Source organism: Triticum urartu, chromosome 2A (assembly GCF_056163025.1).
Source record: "Triticum urartu cultivar PI428250 chromosome 2A, HENAU_Tu73, whole genome shotgun sequence".
Classification (NCBI taxonomy): Eukaryota; Viridiplantae; Streptophyta; class Magnoliopsida; order Poales; family Poaceae; genus Triticum; species Triticum urartu.
Genome location: NC_141874.1, coordinates 503645238 through 503667949, shown reverse-complemented (window position 1 = coordinate 503667949; position 22712 = coordinate 503645238).

Here is a 22712-nt window from a genome sequence, read left to right as displayed (position 1 = left end):
TGGACTGGGGGTGAGCCACTGATGATACATCAAGTCGAATATGCTCTTGTTGACAAAACTCTTTTATAGCACCTTTGGAAAGATCAGTGCCATTATCAGTTATAATGCTGTGGGGAAAGCCAAAACGGAAAATCACATTTTTGATGAATTGAACCGCCATCGCCGCGTCACACTTACTAACTGGCTCCGCTTCAACCCACTTTGTAAATTTGTCAACCACCACCAAAAGGTGGGTCTTTTATCCTTGGACCTTTTGAAAGGCCCAACCAAATCAAGTCCCCATACTGCAAATGGCCAAGCAATTGGGATCATCCTCAATTCCTGAGCCGGCACATGAGCTCGCCGTGAAAATTTCTGACAACCATCACATTTACTGACCAAATCCTCTGCATCAGCATGAGCCGTCAACCAATAAAACCCAAGACGAAAAGCCTTGGCTACAAGAGACTTAGAGCCGGCATGATGACCACAGTCTCCTTCATGAATCTCTCATAGAATCTCACAACCTTCCTTAGGAGAAACACAACGTTGAAATGCCCCTGTGACACTGCGATGATGCAACTCTCCATTGACAATAGTCATTGACTTAGACCGCAAGGTGATAACCCACAAGTATAGGGGATTGCAACAGTTTTCGATAAGTAAGAGTGTCGAACCCAACGTGGAGCTAAAGGCAGAACAAATATTCCCTCAAGTTCTATCGACCACCAATACAACTCTACACGCGCTTGATGTTCGCTTTACCTAGAACAAGTATGAAACTAGAAGTACTTTGTAGGTGTTGTTGGATAGGTTTGCAAGATAATAAAGATTACGCAAATAAAAAGTAGGGGCGGTTTAGATAAAGGAATAACTAAGTTGGTTTTAGTAAAGAGCTTTTTGTTACAAGAAAGTTATTTGTCCCTAGGCAACCGACAACTAGACCGGTAATCATTATTGCAATTTTATTTGAGGGAGAGGCATAAGCTAACATACTTTCTATACTTGGATCATATGCACTTATGATTGGAACTCTAGCAAGCATCCGCAACTACTAAAGATCATTAAGGTAAAACCCAACCATAGCATTAAAGTATCAAGTCCTCTTTATCCCATACGCAAACAACCTACTTACTTGGATCTGCTTCTGTCACTCACGCCACCCACCATAAGCAAATCATGAACATATTGCAAACCCTACAGCAGGAATCCCTCACGCTTGCGCGACATGGAGAGCACCATAGGACAACACCAATAATAAAACATGCAACTCAAACCAATCACGATCATCAAATAGCCCAGAGGACAAAACGGATCTACTCAAACATCATTGGATAGCCATACATCATTGGGAAATAATATATAGCGTTGAGCACCATGTTTAAGTAGAGACTACAGCGGGTAAGAGAGAGGTTACACCGCTGCATAGTGGGGGAGAGTTGGTGATGATGGCGGTGAAGTTGTTGGTGAAGATTACGGTGATGATGATGGCCACGGCAGCGTTCCGGCGCCACCGGAAGAGAAGGGGAGAGGGGGCCCCTTCGTCTTCTTCTTCCTTGACCTCCTCCTTAGATGGGAGAAGGGTTTCCCCTCTGGTCCTTGGCCTCCATGGCGTGGGAGGGGCGAGAGCCCCTCCGAGATTGGATCTGTCTCTTTGTCTCTCTCTGTTTCTGCGTTCCCAGATTTTACCCTTTCACCGTTTCTTATATTCCCGGAGATCTGTAACTCCGATTGGGCTAAAATTTTAACACAATCTCTATCCGGATATTAGCTTTATTGTGGCGTAAGAAGGGCACCAACCGCCTTACGGGGTGGCCACGAGGGCCAGGGGCGCGCCCCCTACCTCGTGCCTCCCTCGGGCACCGTCTCGCGTGGATTTTTCTTCCCAAAAATCATATATATTCCAAAAAATCTCCGTCAGTTTTTATCCCGTTTGGACTCCGTTTGATATGGATATTCTGCAAAACAAAAAACATGCAACAAACAGGAACTAGCACTGGGCACTGGATCAATATGTTAGTCCCAAAAATAATATAAAAGGTTGCCAAAAGTATATGAAAGTTGTAGAACATTGGCATGGAACAATCAAAAATTATAGATATGACGGAGACGTATCACCAGGTTATTTGCCTGGCCAAAGTTTCATCCTCGGGTAACTCGCCCCGGGTCATATAAGCCAAATATGGGACTGTCCAATCAGGGATAACATGAAGAGCTGCCACCAATTGCGCTTTCAGGTCAGGAAGAGCTAGATCTTCCTCCATAGGCAGTTTGACTGAAGGGTTATGCAGAATATATAGGAAAGTGTTAGGTGGCACCGGCTTACGCTGGGACCCTAACCGGCGCAAAGCATTAGCCGCCTCATTTTTCCTGCGATCAACATGTTCAACTTAATAGCCTTTAAATTGACCAGCAATAGCGTCAACCTCTCGGCGATAAGACACCATGAGTGGATCCTTAGAATCCCAAGTGCCAGAAACTTGTCGAGCTACCAGATCTGAGTCGCCGAAACACCTCAGCCGGCTTAAGTTCATCTCCTTAGCCATCCAAGGACCATGGAGTAAGGCCTCATACTCTGCTGCATTGTTAGTACAAGGAAACATCAACCGGAGGACGTAAGAAAATTTATCACCTCATGGGGAAGTCAAGACAACTCCAGCCCCCGAGCCCTCCTGGATCCATCAAAGTGAATAGTCCAATATGTGTTATCTGGATTCTCCTCAGGTATCTGTAGCTCTGTCCAACCATTTATGAAATCCACAAGTGCTTGATACTTGATAGCTTTTCGAGGCGTATACTTTAATCCATGAGGTCGAAACTCAATGGCCCACTTGGCTACCCGGCCTGTGGCTTCTCTGTTTTGAATAATATCCCCTAAAGGACCAGAGCTAACCACAGTGATGGGATGACCCAGAAAATATTGCTTGAGCTTTCGACTAGCCATGAACACCGCATATACAAGCTTCTGCCAATGCGGATACCTCTGCTTGGACTCAATAAGGACCTCACTGATGTAGTAAACTGGCCGCTGAACCGGATGCTCCTTGACTGATTCCTTCCTTTCCACCAGAATGGCTACACTAACAGCTCGGCTATTGGTGGCCACATATAACAACAAAGGCTCTTTATCAATGGGAGTAGAAAGAACCGGCGGCTCAGCCAATTGTTTCTTCAAAGCCTCAAATGCTTGGTTAGCAGCATCACTCCAGACAAAGTGATATGTCTTCTTCATCATCTGGTACAGAGGGATAGCCTTTTCACCCAACCGGCTTATGAACAGGCTTAAGGCCGCAATACGACCCGCCAAACGCTGAACATCATTGATACACGCCAGTTTAGCTAGAGAGGTGATAGCTTTTATTTTCTCCGGTTAGCTTCAATACCCTGTTCCAAAACTAGAAAACCCAAGAGCTTGCCTGCTGGCACACCAAAAACACACTTGGCCGGGTTAAGCATCATCTTGTAGACCCAGAGATTGTCAAAGGTCTCCTTCAAATCCTTTATCAGGGTTTCCTTCTTCCTGGACTTCACCACAATATCATCCACATAAGCATGAACATTGCGCCCGATTTGATCATGAAGGCAATTTTGCACACACCGCTGGTAAGTCACCTGGGCACTCTTGAGTCCAAAAGTCATAGACACATAACAGAAGGCTCCAAAGGGATTAATAAAAGTTATCTTCTCCTGGTCCTTAACTGCCATCTCGATCTGATGATAACCAGAATAAGCATCCAAAAAGCTCAAACGCTCACAACCCGCCGTAGCATCAATAATCTGATCAATACGGGGGAGAGCAAAGGGATCAGCCGGACAAGCCTTATTTAAATCCGTATAGTCCACACACATGCGCCAGGTGCCGTTTTTCTTAAGCACCAGCACCAGGTTAGCCAACCACTCAGGATGAAAAACTTCAATGATAAACCCAGCCGCTAAGAGCTGGGCCACTTCTTCACCAATAGCCTTGCGCCTCTCCTCATTGAAATGGCGAAGGAATTGCTTGACCGGTTTAAAATTTGGATCAATATTGAGAGTGTGCTCAGCGAGTTCCCTTGATACACCTGGCATGTATGAAGGCTTCCATGCAAAGATGTCCCGGTTCTCACGGATGAACCTGATGAGCGCGCTTTCCTATTTCGGATCCAGATTAGCACTGCTGCTGAACTACTTGGATGAATCGCCAGGAATGAAGTCAACTAGCTTGGTTTCATCTGCCGACTTAAACTTCAATAGGGGGTCGTGCTCTGTGGTTGGCTTCTTCAAAGACGTCATATCTGCCGGGTTAACATTATCCTTGTAAAATTCAATTCCTCTGTTGCACAAACAGACTTAGCGTAAGCCGTGTCGCCTTCCTCACACTCCAAGGCTACTTTGCGACTTCCATGCACTGTGATGGTGCCCTTGTAACCGGGCATCTTAAGCTGTAAGTAAACATAACAATGCCTTGCCATGAATTTAGAGTAAGTCAGCCGCCCAAACAGGGCATTATAAGGGCTCTTGATTTTAACCACTTCGAAGGTCAATGTCTCCGATCTGGAATTATATTCATCTCCAAAGGCAACCTCCAAAGATATTTTGCCCACGGGATATGCCAACTTACCAGGCACCACACCGTGAAAACAGTGTTCGACGGCTTAAGGTTTTTATCAGTTAATCCCATGCGGCGGAAAGTGTCATAATAAAGGATATTGATGCTACTGCCTCCATCCATGAGCACCTTGGTGAATTTGTATCCTCCAACCTAACGTGCCACCACCAAAGCCAAGTGACCCGGGTTGTCAACCCAGGGCGGGTGATCTTCACGGTTCCAAAGAATAGGGTGTTGAGACCATCGCAAGTTACGAGGGATTGCTGGCTCAACCGCATTTACTGCCCTTCTATGGAGCTTTTGATCCTGCTTACACAGACTCGTGCTGAAAACGTGGTACTGTCCATTATTCAACTGCTTTGGATTGCTCTGATAACCAGACTATTGCCGATTCCCTTGACCAGACTATTGATTAAAACCACCCTGATTGCCTTGGCCCTGAAAACCGGAACTAGAACCTCCACCACCGTAACCCGGACCGTGAGAGGCGGGTCCTGAGCCGCCGTCCGGCCCATGATTATTCTGAAAGAATTTTTAATTTCTATACTCTCTCATAATGAAGCAATCCTTCTAGAGGTGAGCGGCCAGCTTTTCCCGTGTACCAAGCTTCGGACAGGGCCGATTCATCATTTCTTCCAGATTGAAATTTTGTCCTCCAAACCGAGGGTTTGTCTTTCCCTTACGACGCTGACTATTATTCTACATATTGGTGTTAGCAACAAAATCCAAACTACTATCAGCTTTGCGCTTACCATTGCCCCCTGATTCGCCGGGTTATGTTGTTGCCCTTTGGTGTTGCTACTCTTCTTTCGCTTACCCGGCCTTTCCTCTTCCGACTCGGGGTCCTTGGTACTATCAGAGTCGGCATACTTGACCAGAGCCACTATTAGTTCCCCCATATCATTGCAGTGCGTTTGAGCCGCCCCAGCTTCTGCTTAAGAGGCATAAAACGGCAGTTTTTCTCCAACATTAGAACTGCTGAGCCGGCATTGATACGATCCGACGAGTGAAGGATGGCTGAGACCCGGCGCACCCAATGGGTTGTTGACTCGCCCTCTTCTTGGACACAAGAGTCCAAATCCACAATTGGCATAGGCTGCTTGCATGTGTCTTTAAAATTCTGGATAAATCGAGCTTTTAACTCGGCCCATGATCGAATGGAGTTGGCAGGAAGCCCTTTCAACCCAGTACGGGCCGTCCCATCCAACATCTTTGTGAAGTACTTAGCACATGCAGCATCTCCAACATCCAACAGCTCCATTGCCATCTCATAACTTTCAACCCAAGCTTCAGGGGGTTGATCCACCGTGTAGTTAGGCACCTTACGAGGACCCTTGAAATCCTTGGGCAAATGCTTGTTACACAGAGCCGACACTAAACATGGCACGCCCAAGGTTCTGGAGGTCACGCCTGCCTCCATCGAAGCTGTCGGATAAGCCGGAGAATACTGATGAGCCATTTGCTGATCCACCAGCTCGGCCTCCCGACACGTTCTGCCCCGATCCACCAGAGCTTGAGCATTGGCACCACTGCGCGTCGGGTCATGTCCACGAGGCTGGTTACGGCGCCACTCACTGTTTGAAATCGCTGGTGATCCAATGTGCCTGTTGTAACTCCCTCTTGGACGAGGAGTTGAGTGAATCCGCTCGCGACTATAAGAATAAGCCGCCTGCTGAGCCACAACTGTCTGAAGGAGTGCCCTGGCACGTCATGTCTCTACCGCTGTTGGAGATTCGCCTTCAAGCGGTAGAGCCGCCAATCGCGATGCCGCAACGATCATATTGTCCAAAGGATTAGAGTAATGACCCGGTGGCGTTGAAACATGTTGAGGTGGGGTGTTATTCACATGTGGAGAGCCCATCATGCGTGGCTAAACCAGTGCTCCTGCCCCAGGTGCTTCAACTGTCCAGTTTACCACCGGCGGGTCACTGGTTCCTGCTCCGGGCGTGTTGAAGAGGTTCCTTGGCTCGTAAGCCGGGGGTAGATGACTTCGGTGCCTCCTCCTCATGACCTCATTGGAAGCGTTCTGATCCAACGTGAGCCGGAAGGAATCAGCTTGGATCCGCTATGCCTGAGCATCCAAAACAGCCCGCTCTGCAGCCATCCTAGCGTTCTCAGCCGCCATCTCTTCCTTGGCTTGAGCTATCTCATCTCGCAGCTTAGCCACATCCACCTTGTGTTGTTTCTGGTTGTCTGGGGTTACCTCTACCCCCATTAGAGTCGCCAGAGCCTCCAGCAATTCAGTGAGAACTTGAGCCGACGGGTGCGCAGAGCCGCTAGCACCAGCCGCCGCCGCAGCCATTGAACAGGAGGTCATAGCCGCGGTGGTTGTTGAACCAAGCGCCGATTGTGTACCAGCCATGAAGATTGCAACCCTGCTCAGCGGCTCGTAGGGATCCGGAATACTGTCACCGTCGGAATAGCCCCCAAGCCGGTCGTCTTGCAGTTGATACAATGAATTGGTCTCGCCCGTGGACGACTCACCATCAGAATAGATGGTCGTCTCACCGCTAGACATAGATCCGTCCTCAAATTCCACCCCATGGATAAACCCAACAAAGGCGCGTTTCACGGCGGGCTGAACCTGGGCGGGTCGTGCACGTTGAGCCGTCTCAACGATGTCGGTGCAGATGTCCGGCTCAGGGCCCGGTTCGCCGATCTTGCCGATGAAAACATGGATTCCGCCGAAGGGGACCCTGTACCTGTACTCTACTGAGCCGGCCTCGGGGCCCAGCGATGTAGAGCTTGTCGCGATGACTCTTGGTCATCCGGCCCACAACATATCCCTTGATCCCTTCAAAGTTGCCATGTAAGAACTCGAAACCACCATGCGCAGGCCCCATGGTAGGCGCCAACTATCGTGGAATTGTCACGGTAGATGTCCTAGCAGAAGGACTTAGTCGTGGAGCCATCGCAACTAGGTTAGCTTAAAAGGGGTTAAACGGGACAAAGGACACAAGGAGTTTATACTGGTTCGGCCCCTTGCGGTGAAGGTAAAGGCCTACTCCAGTTTGAGGTGGTATTTCTTGGGTTTCGATTACCAGGGAGCGAATACGCTTGACCTAGCTTTCGATATCTTGTCTATTTTTCTAAACCGCCGCCGGGTCATCCCTTTATATACGTAGGTTGACGCCTAGTGTCTCACAGAGTCCCGATCGGCTAATACAAAACATGCCCGGCCCGGTGACTAACTATGCATGCCTTACAATACAAGTTATACATATATGGCGGTTTACACATGTGGGCTTTAAGTCGCCTTTGGGCTTTGGGCCTTCAGTAAGACTGCTCCGTGAACCGCCATCTTCAGCATCTTTATGGGCTTTGTATTTTATGATCCGCCAGCGGTATGACTCGGCCCCTCCTGGGCGGGTCATACCCAATAGTTATATCCCCAACAATAGGGAAAATCCTAAGGATCCAGATCCTTCGAAAATCCTATGTAGTTCCTTTGAATCAAAGGAGCGTTTTTAGTGGTTAATGCTACATGTCGGTATAATTTTATTCATCTACGCAACTCTTTTTTACAGATTATTAAATATTGTTTGTTTATGGATTTGACAAAAACCACCAAATCTCATACAATGGTATATCTAAGTGATATACAAACGGTTTTAACCCCTTTCCGCGATGGCATTTGGAACCGTCGCCAAGTGAGTGTGGGAGATAGGGGGTCCTTCCCACACGACCCATAAATCGTCGGGGATAGGCCCTCCTAGGACTCAGGCTGGGGTCGTGTGTGATTGGGCGAGACATCGAAACCCAATCATTTCTGTAGGTATGTACATCCCACACAATGAATCCCAGAAAAACATTTCCGTAGGTATGTACATCCCACACGGTGAATCCCAGAAAAACATTTCCTTAGGTATGTACACCCCACACGGTGAATCCCAGAAAAACATTTCCGTAGGTATGTACATCCCACATGGTGAATCCCAGAAAAACATTTCCATAGGTATGTATATCCCACACGATGAATCCCAGAAAAACATTTCCGTAGGTATGTATATCACACACAGTCAATCCAAGGAATGTGTTTCCGTTCTTATGCACATGTGATGGTAGCTGGAACTATGTCGGTATTTCCCTGGAGAGGGAGGGATGATGTAGCACAGCGACGGTAGGTATTTCCCTCAGTTATGAAACCAAGGTATCAAACCAGTAGGAGAACAAAGCAACACAACGTAAACAGCACCTGCACACAAATAACAACACCTCGCAACCCGACATGTTAAAGGGGTTGTCAATCCCTTTCGGGGTACGGCGCCAGAAATTGCGTGTGACGGGAGATAAAGTTGTAATAGATTGAAATAATAGATCACAAATAAAATAAAGTGCAGCAAAGTATTTTTTGTATTTTTGGTTTAATAGATCTGAATAAAAATGCGAAGGAAAAATAGATTGCAAGGCAAATATATGAGAAAGAAGACCCGGGGGCCGTAGGTTTCACTAGTGGCTTCTCTGGAGAAAAATAGCAAACGGTGGGTAAAAAAATTATTGTTGGGCAACTGATAGAACCTCAAATAATTATGATGATATCCAGGAAATGATCATTACATAGGCATCACGTCCAAGATTAGTAGACCGACTCCTGCCTACATCTACTACTATTACTCCACACATCAATCGCTATCCAGCATGCATCTAGTGTATTAAGTTCATGGAAAAATGGAGTAATGCAATAAGAACGATGACATGATGTAGACAAGATCCGTTTATCTATATGGCGGTAGATATAGATCTCGTCTTTTTATCCTTAGTAGCAACGATACATACGTGTCGGTTCCCTTTCTGTCACTGGGATCAAGCACCGTAAGATCGAACCCACTACCAGGCACCTCTTCCCATTGCAAGATAAATAGATCAAGTTGGCCAAATAAAACCCAAATATCAGAGCAGAAATACGAGGCTATAAGAGATCATGCATAAAAGAGATCAAAGAAACTCAAATACTTTCATGGATATAAAAACATAGATCTGATCATAAACTCAAAGTTCATCGATCCCAACAAACACACCGCAAAAGAGTTATATCATATGGATCTCCAAGAGACCATTGTATTAAGAATTCAGCGAGAGAGGGAGAGAGAGAGAGAGAGAGAGAGAGAGAAATCCATCTAGCAACTAACTACGGACCCGAAGGTCTACAAAGAACTACTCACGCATCATCGGAGAGGCACCAATGGAGGTGGTGAACCCCATCCGAGATGGTGTCTAGATTGGATCTGGTGGTTCTGGACTCTGCGGCGGCTGGATGAATATTTCGCCGACTCCCCTAGGGTTATGGTTTTTTTGGGGTATTTATAGAGCAAAGAGGCGGTCCGGGGGGCACCCGAGGTGGGCACAACCCAGGTGGAACGAGGGCCCATTGCCTTTCTTCTGGCCCATAAAAAATCATCATAAAGTTTCATGGCATTTGGACTCCGTTTGATATTGATTTTCTGTGATGTAAAAAACATGGAAAAAACAGCAGCTGGCACTTGGCACCATGTCAATAGGTTATCACCAAAAAATGATATAAAATGAATATAAAACATCCAAGATTGATAATAAAACAACGTGGAACAATCAAAAATTATAGATACATTGGAGACATATCAGCATCCCCAAGCTTAACTCTTACTCGTCCTCAAGTAGGTAAGTGATAAAAACAGAATTTTTGATGTGGAGTGTTGTACATCAAGTCATATCATATTCTTTTCTTTATAGCATGGACATTTGGACTTTTATGTGATTCAAAGCAATAGTCTAGTTTTGACATAATAATTTAGATACTCAAGCATCAACAAGAAACCATGTCTTTCCAAATATCAATGCTAAAATAAGTTATCCCTACCCCATCATGCTCAAACATTGATCCATTCATGAAACACACTCGAATATGAACTACACTCAATACTTGAGCACGATCATATTGCCTCCCAGTTGGTGCTTTTATGAGAGAAGATGGAGACTCAAATTTCAAAATAAAAATTGCATAAAGTAAAAGAAAGGCCCTTCGCAGAGGGAAGTAGGGATTTGTAGAGGTGCCAGAGCTCAAAGCAAAAAAAAATACAAATAAAAACATTTTGGGAGGTGTATCCAACCCACCAATGAAAACGACTTAGAATTCCCAATACTTTCCAAGCATAGATATATCATAGGCGGTTCCCAAACAGAAAATAAAGTTTATTCCTTTTTCCACCATAACTTTCACTTTCCATGGCTAAATGTATCCATGGGTACTGAGGGAGTCCTGGATTAGGGGGTCTCCGGACAGCCGGACTATATCATTTAGCCGGACAGTTAGACTATGAAGATACAAGATTGAAGACTTCGTCTCGTGTCCGGATGGGACTCTACTTTGCGTGGAAGGCAAGCTAGGCAATACGGTTATGTATATCTCCTCCTTTGTAACCGACCTTGTGTAACCTAATCTCTCTGGTGTCTATATAAACCGGAGGGTTTTAGTCCGTAGGCCAACATACAATCATACCATAGGCTAGCTTCTAGGGTTTAGCCTCTCTGATCTCGTGGTAGATCTACTCTTGTACTACCCATATCATCAATATTAATCAAGCAGGACGTAGGGTTTTACCTCCATCAAGAGGACCCGAACCTGGGTAAAACATTGTGTCCCCTGCCTCCTGTTACCATCTGCCTTAGACGCACAGTTCGGGACCCCCTACCCAAGATCCGCCGGTTTTGACACTGACATTGGTGCTTTCATTGAGAGTTCCTCTGTGTCATCATCGTTAGGCTTGATGGCTCCTACTATCATCGATAGCGATGCAGTCTAGGGTGAGACTTTTCTCCCCGGACAGATCTTCGTGTTCGGCGGCTTTGCACTGCGGGCCAATTCGCTTGGCCATCTGGAGCAGATTGAAAGTTACGCCCCTGGCCACCAGGTCAGGTTTGGAAGCTTAAACTACACAGCCGATATCCGTGGAGACCTGATCTTCGACGGATTCGAGCCTTTGCCTTGTGTGTCACGCGGTCACGATGAGTACGATTTAGCTCTACCGTCGGACAGTGTTCAGGAGATCGCACAGGCAGCCGCCCCGACCTTCAATTCGGAGCCAGTTGCGCCGTCTGTGGACGGGTGGATGGGCCCCTCCACGGAGGCCTTACCCTCAGTGGTGATCGAGCCAAACATCGACCTTACCTTGCACAAGAGTCGTGTTGATAAACTGTCGGATCCCTCTCCGGCCACGGACTCTGAACCGCCCGCGCCCGTTCCTATTGAATCTGATTGGGCGCCGATCATGGAGTTTACCTCCGCGGATATTTTTCAGCACTCGCCCTTTGGCGACATACTGAACTCATTAAGGTCTCTCTCCTTGACAGGAGGATCCTGGCCGAACTATGTCCGGCAGGACTGGGATGCGGACGACGAAGAAATTCGCGGCCCACCCACCACCCACTTAGTAGCCACTGTCGATGACTTAACCGACATGCTCGACTTCGACTCCAAAGACATCGACGGTATGGACGACGATGCGGGAGACGAAGAGGAACCACTGCCCACAGGGCACTGGACAGCCACCTCATCATATGATATATACATGGTGGATACACCCAAAGTAGGCAATGGCGACAAGATAGCGGAGGATGACCACTCCAAGATGCAACCCAAGCTCCAACGTCAGCGGAGCCGCTCTAAGTCCCGCAAAAGCAAAAGTGGTGATACCGGCACAGGAGATAATAACACTCCGGATAGTGCCGAAGACAACAACAATCCCCTCCAGCAAGATTTAGAGCAGGAGGATGGAGGAGCCAGCCCTCCTAAGAGAGCGGCAGATGGAGAGACGGAGGATGATAATTACATGCCCCCCTCCGAAGACGAGGCAAGCCTCTGCGAAGATGAATTTGTCGTGCCAGAGGATCTCGTCGAACAAGAGCGCTTCAAACGCCGGCTTATAGCCACGTCAAATAGCCTTAAGAAAAAGCAGCAGCAGCTTCAAGCTGATCAAGATCTGCTAGCTGACAGATGGACTAAAGTCCTCGCGGTCGAGGAATATAAACTCGAGCGCCCCTCCAAGAGTTACCCAAAATGCAGGTTGCTACCCCGACTGGAGGAAGAAGCGTATGACGCGGCTTATCGGCCACCTCATGGCCGCGATAGAGAGGCATTCTAGCCAAAAACTCAGCCCGCACCCCGACGCCATTCAAATAAAAAGGCATGGGGAGATACACCAGACCTGCGAGACATATTGGAGGACAAACCAAAGCATGCAAGATCGATCTACGGATCACGGGGGCGCGCCACTATGTGAGACGATAAACGTCACGCCGGATACAGTAAAAGTAAATCCGGTCGGGCGGAACACAGCGCGCAAGACCCATTCGTGTTGCGTCGCGATATAGCCCAATATAGAGGCGCCGCACACACCTTATGCTTCACAGACGAAGTAATGGGTCATCAAATCCCAGAAGGTTTCAAACCTGTAAATATTGAACCATACGACGGCACAACAGATCCCGCAGTATGGATCGAGGATTTCCTCCTCCACATCCACATGGCCCGCGGTGATGACTTACTCGCCATCAAATACCTCCCACTAAAGCTCAAGGGACCAGCGCGGCATTGGCTTAACAGCTTGCCAGCAGAGTCCATCAGCTGTTGGGAAGATCTGGAAGCCGCATTCCTCGACAACTTTCAGGGCACTTATGTGCGGCCACCAGATGCCGATGAATTGAGCTACATAATTCAGTAGCCAGAAGAATCGGCCTGTTGGAAACATGCCCTAGAGGCAATAATAAATTAGTTATTATTATATTTCCTTGTTCATGATAATTGTTTATTATCCATGCTAGAATTTTATTGATAGGAAACTCAGATACATGTGTGGATACATAGACAACACCATGTCCCTCGTAAGCCTCTAGTTGACTAGCTCGTTGATCAATAGATGGTTACGGTTTCCTGACCATGGACATTGGATGTCGTTGATGACGGGATCACATCATTAGGAGAATGATGTGATGGACAAGACCGAATCCTAAGCCTAGCACAAGATCGTGTAGTTCGTATGCTAAAGCTTTTCTAATGTCAAGTATCATTTCCTTAGACCATGAGGTTGTGCAACTCCCGGATACCGTAGGAATGCTTTGGGTGCACCAAACGTCACAACTTAACTGGATGGCTATAAAGGTGCACTGCAGGTATCTCCGAAAGTGTCTGTTGGGTTGGCACGAATCGAGACTGGGATTTGTCACTCCGTGTAACGGAGAGGTATCTCTGGGCCCACTCGGTAGGACATCATCATAATGTGCACAATGTGACCAAGGAGTTGATCACAGGATGATGTGTTATGGAACGAGTAAAGAGACTTGCCGGTAACGAGATTGAACGAGGTATCGGGATACCGACGATCGAATCTCGGGCAAGTATCGTACCGATAGACAAAGGGAATTGTATACGGGATTGATTGAATCCTTGACATCGTGGTTCATCCGATGAGATCATCGTGGAACATGTGGGAGCCAACATGGGTATGCAGATCCCGCTGTTGGTTATTGGCCGGAGAGTTGTCTCGGTCATGTCTACATGGTTCCCGAACTCGTAGGGTCTACACACTTAAGGTTCGATGATGCTAGGGTTATAGGGAAAGTATGTACGTGGTTACTAAATGTTGTTCGGAGTCCCGGATGATATCCCGGACGTCACGAGGAGTTCCGGGATGGTCCGGAGGTAAAGATTTATATATGGGAAGTCCCGTTTTGGTCACCGGAAAAGTTTCGGGTGCTATCGGTAACGTACCGGGACCACCGGGAGGGTCCGGGGGGTCCACCAGGTGGGGCCACCAGCCCCAGAAGGCTGCGTGGGCCAAGTGTGGGAGGGGACCAGTCCCAGGTAGGCTGGTGTGCCCCCCACCAAGGCCCAAGGCGCAGGGAGAGTGGGAGGGGGCAAACCCTAGGTCCAGATGGGCCTTAAGGCCCACCCTAGGGCGCGCCCCTCTCTCCCTCTCCCCTCTAGCCGCCACCCTAGATGGGATCTAGGGCTGCCGCCCCCCTTGGGGAGGGAACCCTGGAGGGGGCGCAGCCCCTCCCCTCCCCTATATATACTTGAGGTATGGGGCTGCCCACCATATGTGATTTGATCTCTCTCTTGGTGCAGCCCTACCCCTCTCCCTCCTCGTCTCTCGTAGTGCTTGGCGAAGCCCTGCTGGAGTACCGCGCTCCTCCACCATCACCATGTCGTTGTGCTGCTGCTGGACAGAGTCTTCCCCAACCTCTCCCTCTCTCCTTGCTGGATCAAGGCGTGGGAGACTTCACCGGGCTGTACGTGTGTTGAACGCGGAGGCGCCGTTGTTCGGTGCTTAGATCGGAATCAACCGCGATCTGAATCGCTGCGTGTACGACTCCAGCAACCGCGTTCTTGCAACGCTTCCGCTTAGCGATCTACAAGGGTATGTAGATACACTCCCCTTCCCCCCGTTGCTAGATTACTCCATAGATTGATCTTGGTGATGCGTAGATAATTTTAAATTTCTGCTATGATCCCCAACACGGCCAGGCAATTCTGGACTCGGTTCCTAACAAAGAAAAATCAAATTGTCGACTGTCCGGATGCAGAGGCCCTAGCGGCTTTCAAACACAACATCCGTGACGAATGGCTAGCCCGTCACCTTGGTCAGGAAAAGCTGAAATCTATGGCAGCCCTCACGACACTCATGACCCGCTTTTGTGCGGGAGAAGACAGCTGGCTGGCTTGCAGTAATAACATATCAAAGAACCATGGTACTTTGGATACCAAGGACGGCAATAGCAGGTCACGTCGCAACAAACATAAGCGCCACATTAACAGCGATAATACCGAGGATACGGTAGTCAATGCCGGATTCAAAGGCTCTAAACCCGGTCAGCAGAAAAAGCCATTCAAACAAAGTACACCGGGTCCGTCCAGCTTGGACCGTATACTCGATCGCTCGTGTCAAATACACGGCACCCCAGAAAAGCCCACCAATCACACCAATAGGGATTGTTGGGTGTTCAAGCAGGCCGGCAAGTTAATTGCCGAAAACAAGGACAAGGGGCCACATAGCGATGACGAGGAGGAGCCCCGGCAGCCACACACCGGAGGACAGAAGAGGTTTCCCCCACAAGTGCGGACGGTGAACATGATATACGAAACCCACATCCCCAAGAGGGAGCAGAAGCGTGCGCTCAGGGACGTATATGCGTTGGAGCCAGTCGCCCCAAAGTTCAACCCATGGTCCTCCTACCCGATCACTTTCGATCGCAGGGACCATCCCACTAGTATCCATCATGGCGGATTCACCGCACTGGTTCTGGACCCAATCATTGACGGATTTCACCTCACTCGAGTCCTTATGGATGGCGGCAGCAGCCTGAACCTGCTTTATCAGGACACAGTGTGCAAAATGGGTATAGACCCCTCAAGGATCAAACCCACAAAAACGACCTTTAAGGGCGTCATTCCAGGCGTAGAGGCCCATTGCATAGGCTCAATTACACTTGAAGTGGTCTTCGGATCCCCGGATAAGTTCCGAAGCGAAGAGTTAATCTTCGATATAGTCCTGTTCCGCAGTGGTTATCATGCACTGCTCGGGCGAACCACATTCGTGAGATTCAATGCGGTACCGCATTATGCATACCTCAAGCTCAAGATGCCAAGACCTCACGGGGTTATTACAGTCAATGGAAACACAGAACACTCTCTCCGAACGGAGGAGCACACCGCGGCCCTCGCAGCAGAAGCGCAAAGCAGCCTCTCAAGGCAATCCACCTGTTCGGCGTTTCAAGACCCGGACACCTTCAAGCACGCTCGGAGCAATCGGCAACTAGACCGCCTGGCGCGATCTGAGCTCGCGTAGCAATGCGGCCCCCACCCCAGTCCCAGCCAAACAGCAAAACTCGTGCCACGCGTACATAATTACGCACTAAAAATACCATGGGCACAGGTGGGGAGGGGGCACACTGCGGCACGCCCCAAGACGCGGCTTAAACCGCACTAGGGGCTTCCCGTTTGGTTATTTTTCTCTTTTCAGGACCTTAATCTCTGGAAACCCTGTCCGGCAGCACTATCGCGAAGACATGATGCAGCAACCAAGGAGGCAGAAAGCTACGTCACACCATGGAATTCCCAAGTGGATTACAATAACGAGCGAAATATTTGATTTAATACTGTTCCTCAGCTTGCCCTTGGAAGGGACATAGTCCTACTCTTTGCTTATCACACTATCTGTATCATTTTGCTTTAACGCACCTTTTTGAATAAACAATGCATAACATTACGACTATTATTGCATTCTTGTTATACATATATGTGTTCATTAACGACGCCTTGCAACCGTACACTTTGGTATGGCCAATACACCAGGGGCTTACGTACCCCACAATATGGTGTGAAAAGTCCGAACACTTTCACAAGTGCGGCACCCCGAACTTATAGCATTATATGCATCAGCTCCGAATCATGTCTTTGGTCAAATGTTGGGTTTGCCCGGCTCCTATGTTTTGGTACCTTACGTTCCGCTCTATCGGCTAAGGTAGCGCTAGGAGAACTACTGCGATTGTGCCCCGGTTCTGCTGGGCTTAGCACCTCAGTAGAGAAAGCTAAAACTGACTATCATGATAAGGCAAGAGACTGGTCGCTGTTCGGCGAGGTTTTCGAGTCCCTAAAGACTTATGCCGCTTAGAGCGAGGGGCCGGCCCTGTCCGGCTTAAAGGCGTGTATTGCGCCCCGAATTCGGCCTTCCGAATACCAGGGGCTTCGCCGAAATTTAAAATTATAGAATTCTATGGCTAAGTGAGAGTGATAAAGCATTATTAGTCCGGTTGCCTTGTTCGTTGTGCTGAGCACCTCCCTCAAAGGACCAAAACATGGGAACAAGAGTGCTCAGGTTTATCCCAAACACCCCAGCACTCGTGGCATGGGGGCAGAAGCCGAGGACTAGCCATCTCTCAGATTGGATAAACAGCCAAACAGAAGGTAATATTTTAAATTCACACAAGCATTGCATAGCGCATCTGAAACAAGTTTTCACCATACAGGATCACACGAGCAAGTTTACTCAAATATTACATCCTTTGAACATTCGTCTGCTACAAGACAGGCACCCTTCAGGACACCCTCATAATAAATTTCGGGGGTGCGATGCTCCTTGCCCTGTGGCGGTCCTTCCTTGATCAGCTTCACAGCGTCTAGCTTGGCCCACTTCACCTTCACACGGGCGAAAGCCCGGCGTGCACCTTCGATGCAGACGGACCACTTGATGACCTCCAGCCGTGGGCAGGCATCCACAAGCCGCCTCACCAGGACGAAGTAGTTGCTCGGAAGGGCGTCGCCAGGCCATAGCCGGACTATAAGGCCCTTCATGGCCTGTTCGGCCGCCTTGTGCAGATCGACCAGCTGCTTTAGCTGGTCGCTCAGAGGCATTGGGTGTTCGGTCCCAGTATACTGAGACCAGAACAGCTTCTCCGTTGAGCTTCCCTCCTCGGCCTCGTAAAACTGCGCGGCATCCGACACGCTGCGGGGCAAATCTATGAATGCTCCTGAAGAGCTCCGAATTTGGGTAAGTAATCGGTAATTTACTTTCACATGCTTGCTCTGCATATAGAATGCCTTACCCGCCGCTATCTTCTTCATTGCGTCGATCTCCTGGAGGGCCTTTTGGGCTTCGGCCTTGGCACTTTTTGCGCTCTCGAGGGCCGCGGCAAGCTCAGACTCTCGCGTCTTCGAGTCAAGCTCCAACGCCTCGTGCTTCGTCACGAGAGCCTGGAGCTCTTGCTGCACCTCGCCCACACGAGCCTCTTGCTTTTCACGCTCAGTGCGCTCCTTGGCCGCTTTATCTTCGGCCTTGGTTAGCGCTTGCTTCAGGGTCGCCACCTCGGTCGTGGCCCCTGGCAAATATACGATGATCCTGTCATTTTGCAATCGCGTCTTCTTTTATATATATATATATATATATATATATATATATATATAGACAAGGTATTACTTACTCTTGTTCTCCTCGAGCTGCCTCTTGGCAAGGCCGTGCTCTTTCTTGGTCCCCTCGAGGTCCTGCTTCAGTGAGGCAACCTCCGCAGTCAGTGCGGCTGAAGCCAGCAGCGAAGCCTGCATACGCATATTGACATACTTAAATTAGACTCCTGCGATATTGTTTGATCCTCTGTTCGGCTTTTCTTTGTGAACACCAAACAAAGCATCAGGGGCTACTATCTATGCGGTAATATTTTTCCTATATTTTAACACTTACCTCAAAGCCTGTTAGAAGGCTGGCACAGGCTTCAGTCAATCCGCTCTTGGCGGACTGAACCTTCTGGATCACCGCACTCATGATAGTGCGGTGCTCCTCGTCGATGGAAGCGCTGCGAAGCGCTCCCAGCAGATTGTCCGGCACCTCTGGATGGACAGAGGTCACCGGTACAGGTGTCTCGCCCCTCTTAGAAGGAGGCCGCCTGCCCGATCCCAGAACCACTTGAGGTTCCAGCGCGGTGTTCGGCTGAGGGCCGAACTCGGAGCTCTCAGGGGCCTTGTCCCCTCGGCTCCCGGAGTCCGGGAGGCCGCCTTGAGGCGCCTCCAGGACTGTCTCCCCTCGACCCGGTGCCTCGTGAGACAACACCTCGGCGTCGTCCGTGGGATGAGGGGAGGTGGCGGTCGGGACGGGATCTCTATCCATGTCCGACGAGCCCAGGGAGCCATCCAATGATACATCGATACTGGCTCGTGGTGGCCTGCATAATCATGTTCGGCGTTAGGGAAAGTAGTGCGACAAAGGGATACTATGAGTTACTCTGGTATCCGAATACTTACGATCTCCCCAGGGGCTTGGCCCTGGGCAACCACTCGTCTTCGCCTTCGTCGGCGATGGTGGAACTGTCCGGAAGGAGAGTCCTTCCCTTCTTGGACCCTTCGGCCCCCCCAGTTGGGACGGGCTTCCTTTTCTTGTCTCCCCCGCCTGGAGGGGGAACATCTTCTTCTTCCTCCTCATCTTCGGGGGAGGAGTGTGCCGCAGAGTCATCGAACGATGAGTCCGATAACACCTGGCGCCGGGAACCCTTTCGGGTTCCCTTGGCCTTCTTGGTCTTCTCTGGCACCTTGTAAGGAGCCGGAGTCAGCATCTCCATCAGGAGAGCGTTTGCTGGGCCTTCGGGTAAAGGAGCCGGACAGTTGATCTGTCCGGCCATTTCTTGCTAGTCCTGTCAAAGGAACGGGAGCTTAGATCCCGCATAGAGTCAAACTATGTAAAACAAGTATCTTGTAAGAGGTAAAACAGCTTACCGTGCTAGCTTGGCGCTTCGCGCAGAATCCGCGATCCTCGGTAGTAGGAGGAGGAACCTCGGCGCCCTTGAATAGCACCTTCCAGGCATCCTCGTGTGTTGTATCGAAGAGCCTGTTTAGAGTTTGGTGCTGCGCCGGGTCGAACTCCCACAAGTTGAAGGCCCGTTGTTGACACAGGAGGATCCGGCGGATGAGCATGACTTGGACTACGTTGACGAGTTTGAGCTTCTTGTTCACCATGTTTTGAATACATGTTTGGAGTCCGGTCAGCTCTCCCGAACTACCCCAGGACAGGCCCTTCTCTTTCCAGGAGGTGAGCCGCATGGGGATGCCAGATCGGAACTCGGGGGCCGCTGCCCATGCAGGGTCACGCGACTCGGTGATGTAGAACCATCCCGATTGCCACCCCTTTATGGTTTCCACAAAGGAGCCCTCGAGCCATGTAACGTTGGGCATCTTGCCCACCATGGCGCCTCCGCACTCCGCCTGGTGGCCGCCCACTACCTTCGGCTTGACATTGAAGGTCTTCAACCATAAGCCGAAGTGGGGCTTGATGCGGAGAAAGGCCTCGCACACGATGATAAACGCCGAGATGTTGAGGATGAAGTTCGGGGCCAGATCATGGAAATCCAGGCCGTAGTAGAACATGAGCCCCCGGACGAATGGGTGGAGAGGGAATCCCAGTCCGTGGAGGAAATGGGTAAGGAACACTACCCTCTCATGGGGCCCGGGGGTGGGGATGAGCTGCCCCTCATCTGGGAGCCGGTGCGCGATGTCGTCGGGCAGGTATCCGGCTCTCCTCAGCTTCTTGATGTTTCCCTCCGTGACGGAGGAGACCATCCACCTGCCTCCCGCTCCAGACATGGTTGGAGAAGGTTGAGGTGGGAAGTGCGGACTTGGGTGCTAGAGCTCGAGTGTGCGAAAACCGGATGAGCAAAGGAGGAAGAAGGCGTGGATGAAAAGGTGAATCCTTATCCCTTTATATGGGCGGACAAAACTAAGCGTCCCCACTAGCCTGGTAAAACTCGCTTATCCCCCAAGCGCCGTAATCGATGGCGCGGTTGGGTTACCCACGCTCGTATTGATGAGAATCCCATGATAAGGGGACACGATCTCTGCTTTGACAAGACGTGTCAAAAAACTGCCTCGCGTTATGTGTGGGGCTAGTTAAAGGAAACGGTTCGAATAATCACCGGGCCATGACATAATGTCGTGTTGCCAAAACAAGTCAGCAAATTGGATTTGTGGAAATATTATTCTCTCTACGGTGGTATGTGGAATTTATTTTGCAGGGTCGGACAGTATCCTTATATTCAAATTCTTCCGTGATGTATTCGGAGGAGGAACCCGCCTTGCAATGCCGAAGACAATACTGCGCGCCGGACTCATCGTCATTGAAATCCTGGTTCAGGGGCTACTGAGGGAGTCCTGTATTAGGGGGTCTCCGGACAGACGGGCTATATCCTTTAGCCGGACTGTTAGACTATGAAGATACAAGATTGAAGACTTCGTCTCGTGTCTGGATGGGACTCTACTTGGCGTGGAAGGCAAGCTAGGCAATACGGATATGTATATCTCCTCCTTTGTAACCGACCTTGTGTAACCCTAATCTCTCCGGTGTCTATATAAACCGGAGGGTTTTAGTCTGTAGGCCAACATACAAACATACCATAGGCTAGCTTCTAGGGTTTACCTCTCCAATCTCGTGGTAGATCTACTCTTGTACTACCCATATCATCAATATTAATCAGGCAAGACGTAGGGTTTTACCTCCATCAAGAGGGCCCGAACCTGGGTAAAACATGGTGTCCCCTGCCTCCTATTACCATCCGCCTTAGACACACAATTCGGGAACCCCTACCCGAGATCCGCCGGTTTTGACACCGACAGGTACCCTCCATACCAACACTTTCCAAAGAATTTATTATTTGACAACATAAAGTAAATTCATTTTTTTGCATTTCGGGACTAGGCATCCCTAATACCTTTGCCTTACTCTCGTGCAATGACAAGTAAATAAACACTCATCTTGAGAATAACACATCTAGCATGGAAAATATTAGCCACCCCTCATCGCTCCGCGAGTGAAACAAACACACAAAAGAGAAGTTTATTTTGAAAATTAGAGATGGCACATGCAAATTTGCTTAGAACAGCAAAAGAATACCGCATATAGGTAGATATAGTGGACTCATGTGGCAAAACTGGTTTAAAGGATTTTGGATGCACAAGTAGAGGTCATACTTAGTACAAAATGAAGGCTAGCAAAAAGATTGAGAAGCGACCAACCAAGAAATGAATAATCTCATAAGCAAGCATTAAGCATAATTAACACCAAATAATGCACCACAAGTAGGATATAATTTTCATTGCATGATTATTGACTTTCGTGCATGCATAGGGAATCACAAATATTAACACCAATATTCCTACTAAAGCATAGTTACTCATCAAGATGACTCACATATCACATCATCATATCTCAAAACTATTACTAAGAATCAAGTTTATTTTGTCCAATGATCTTCATGACATTTTCTTTTTCTTTATCCTTCTTGGATATCTATCACTTTGGCACTAATTTTCATGTGTTGCTTTTCATAAGCTCGAACAAATATAAGTGAAGATAATGAGCATAACAAATTTTCTTTCTCTAAAAACAATTTAAGTGAAGCAAGAGAGAATTTCTTGAATTCACTAACTCTCAAATAAATCTAAGTGAAGCAAGAGAGCAATTCTTCAAAAATAACAAAGCACACCATGCTCAAAAAGATATAAGTGAAGCACTAGAGCAGGTCCTAGCTCATAAAAGATTGAAGTGAAGTATAGAGAGCAATTCTAACAAGTCATGACATAATTTTGGCTCTCTCAAAAAGGTGTGTCCAGCAAGGATTGATAACTTAAAACACAAAA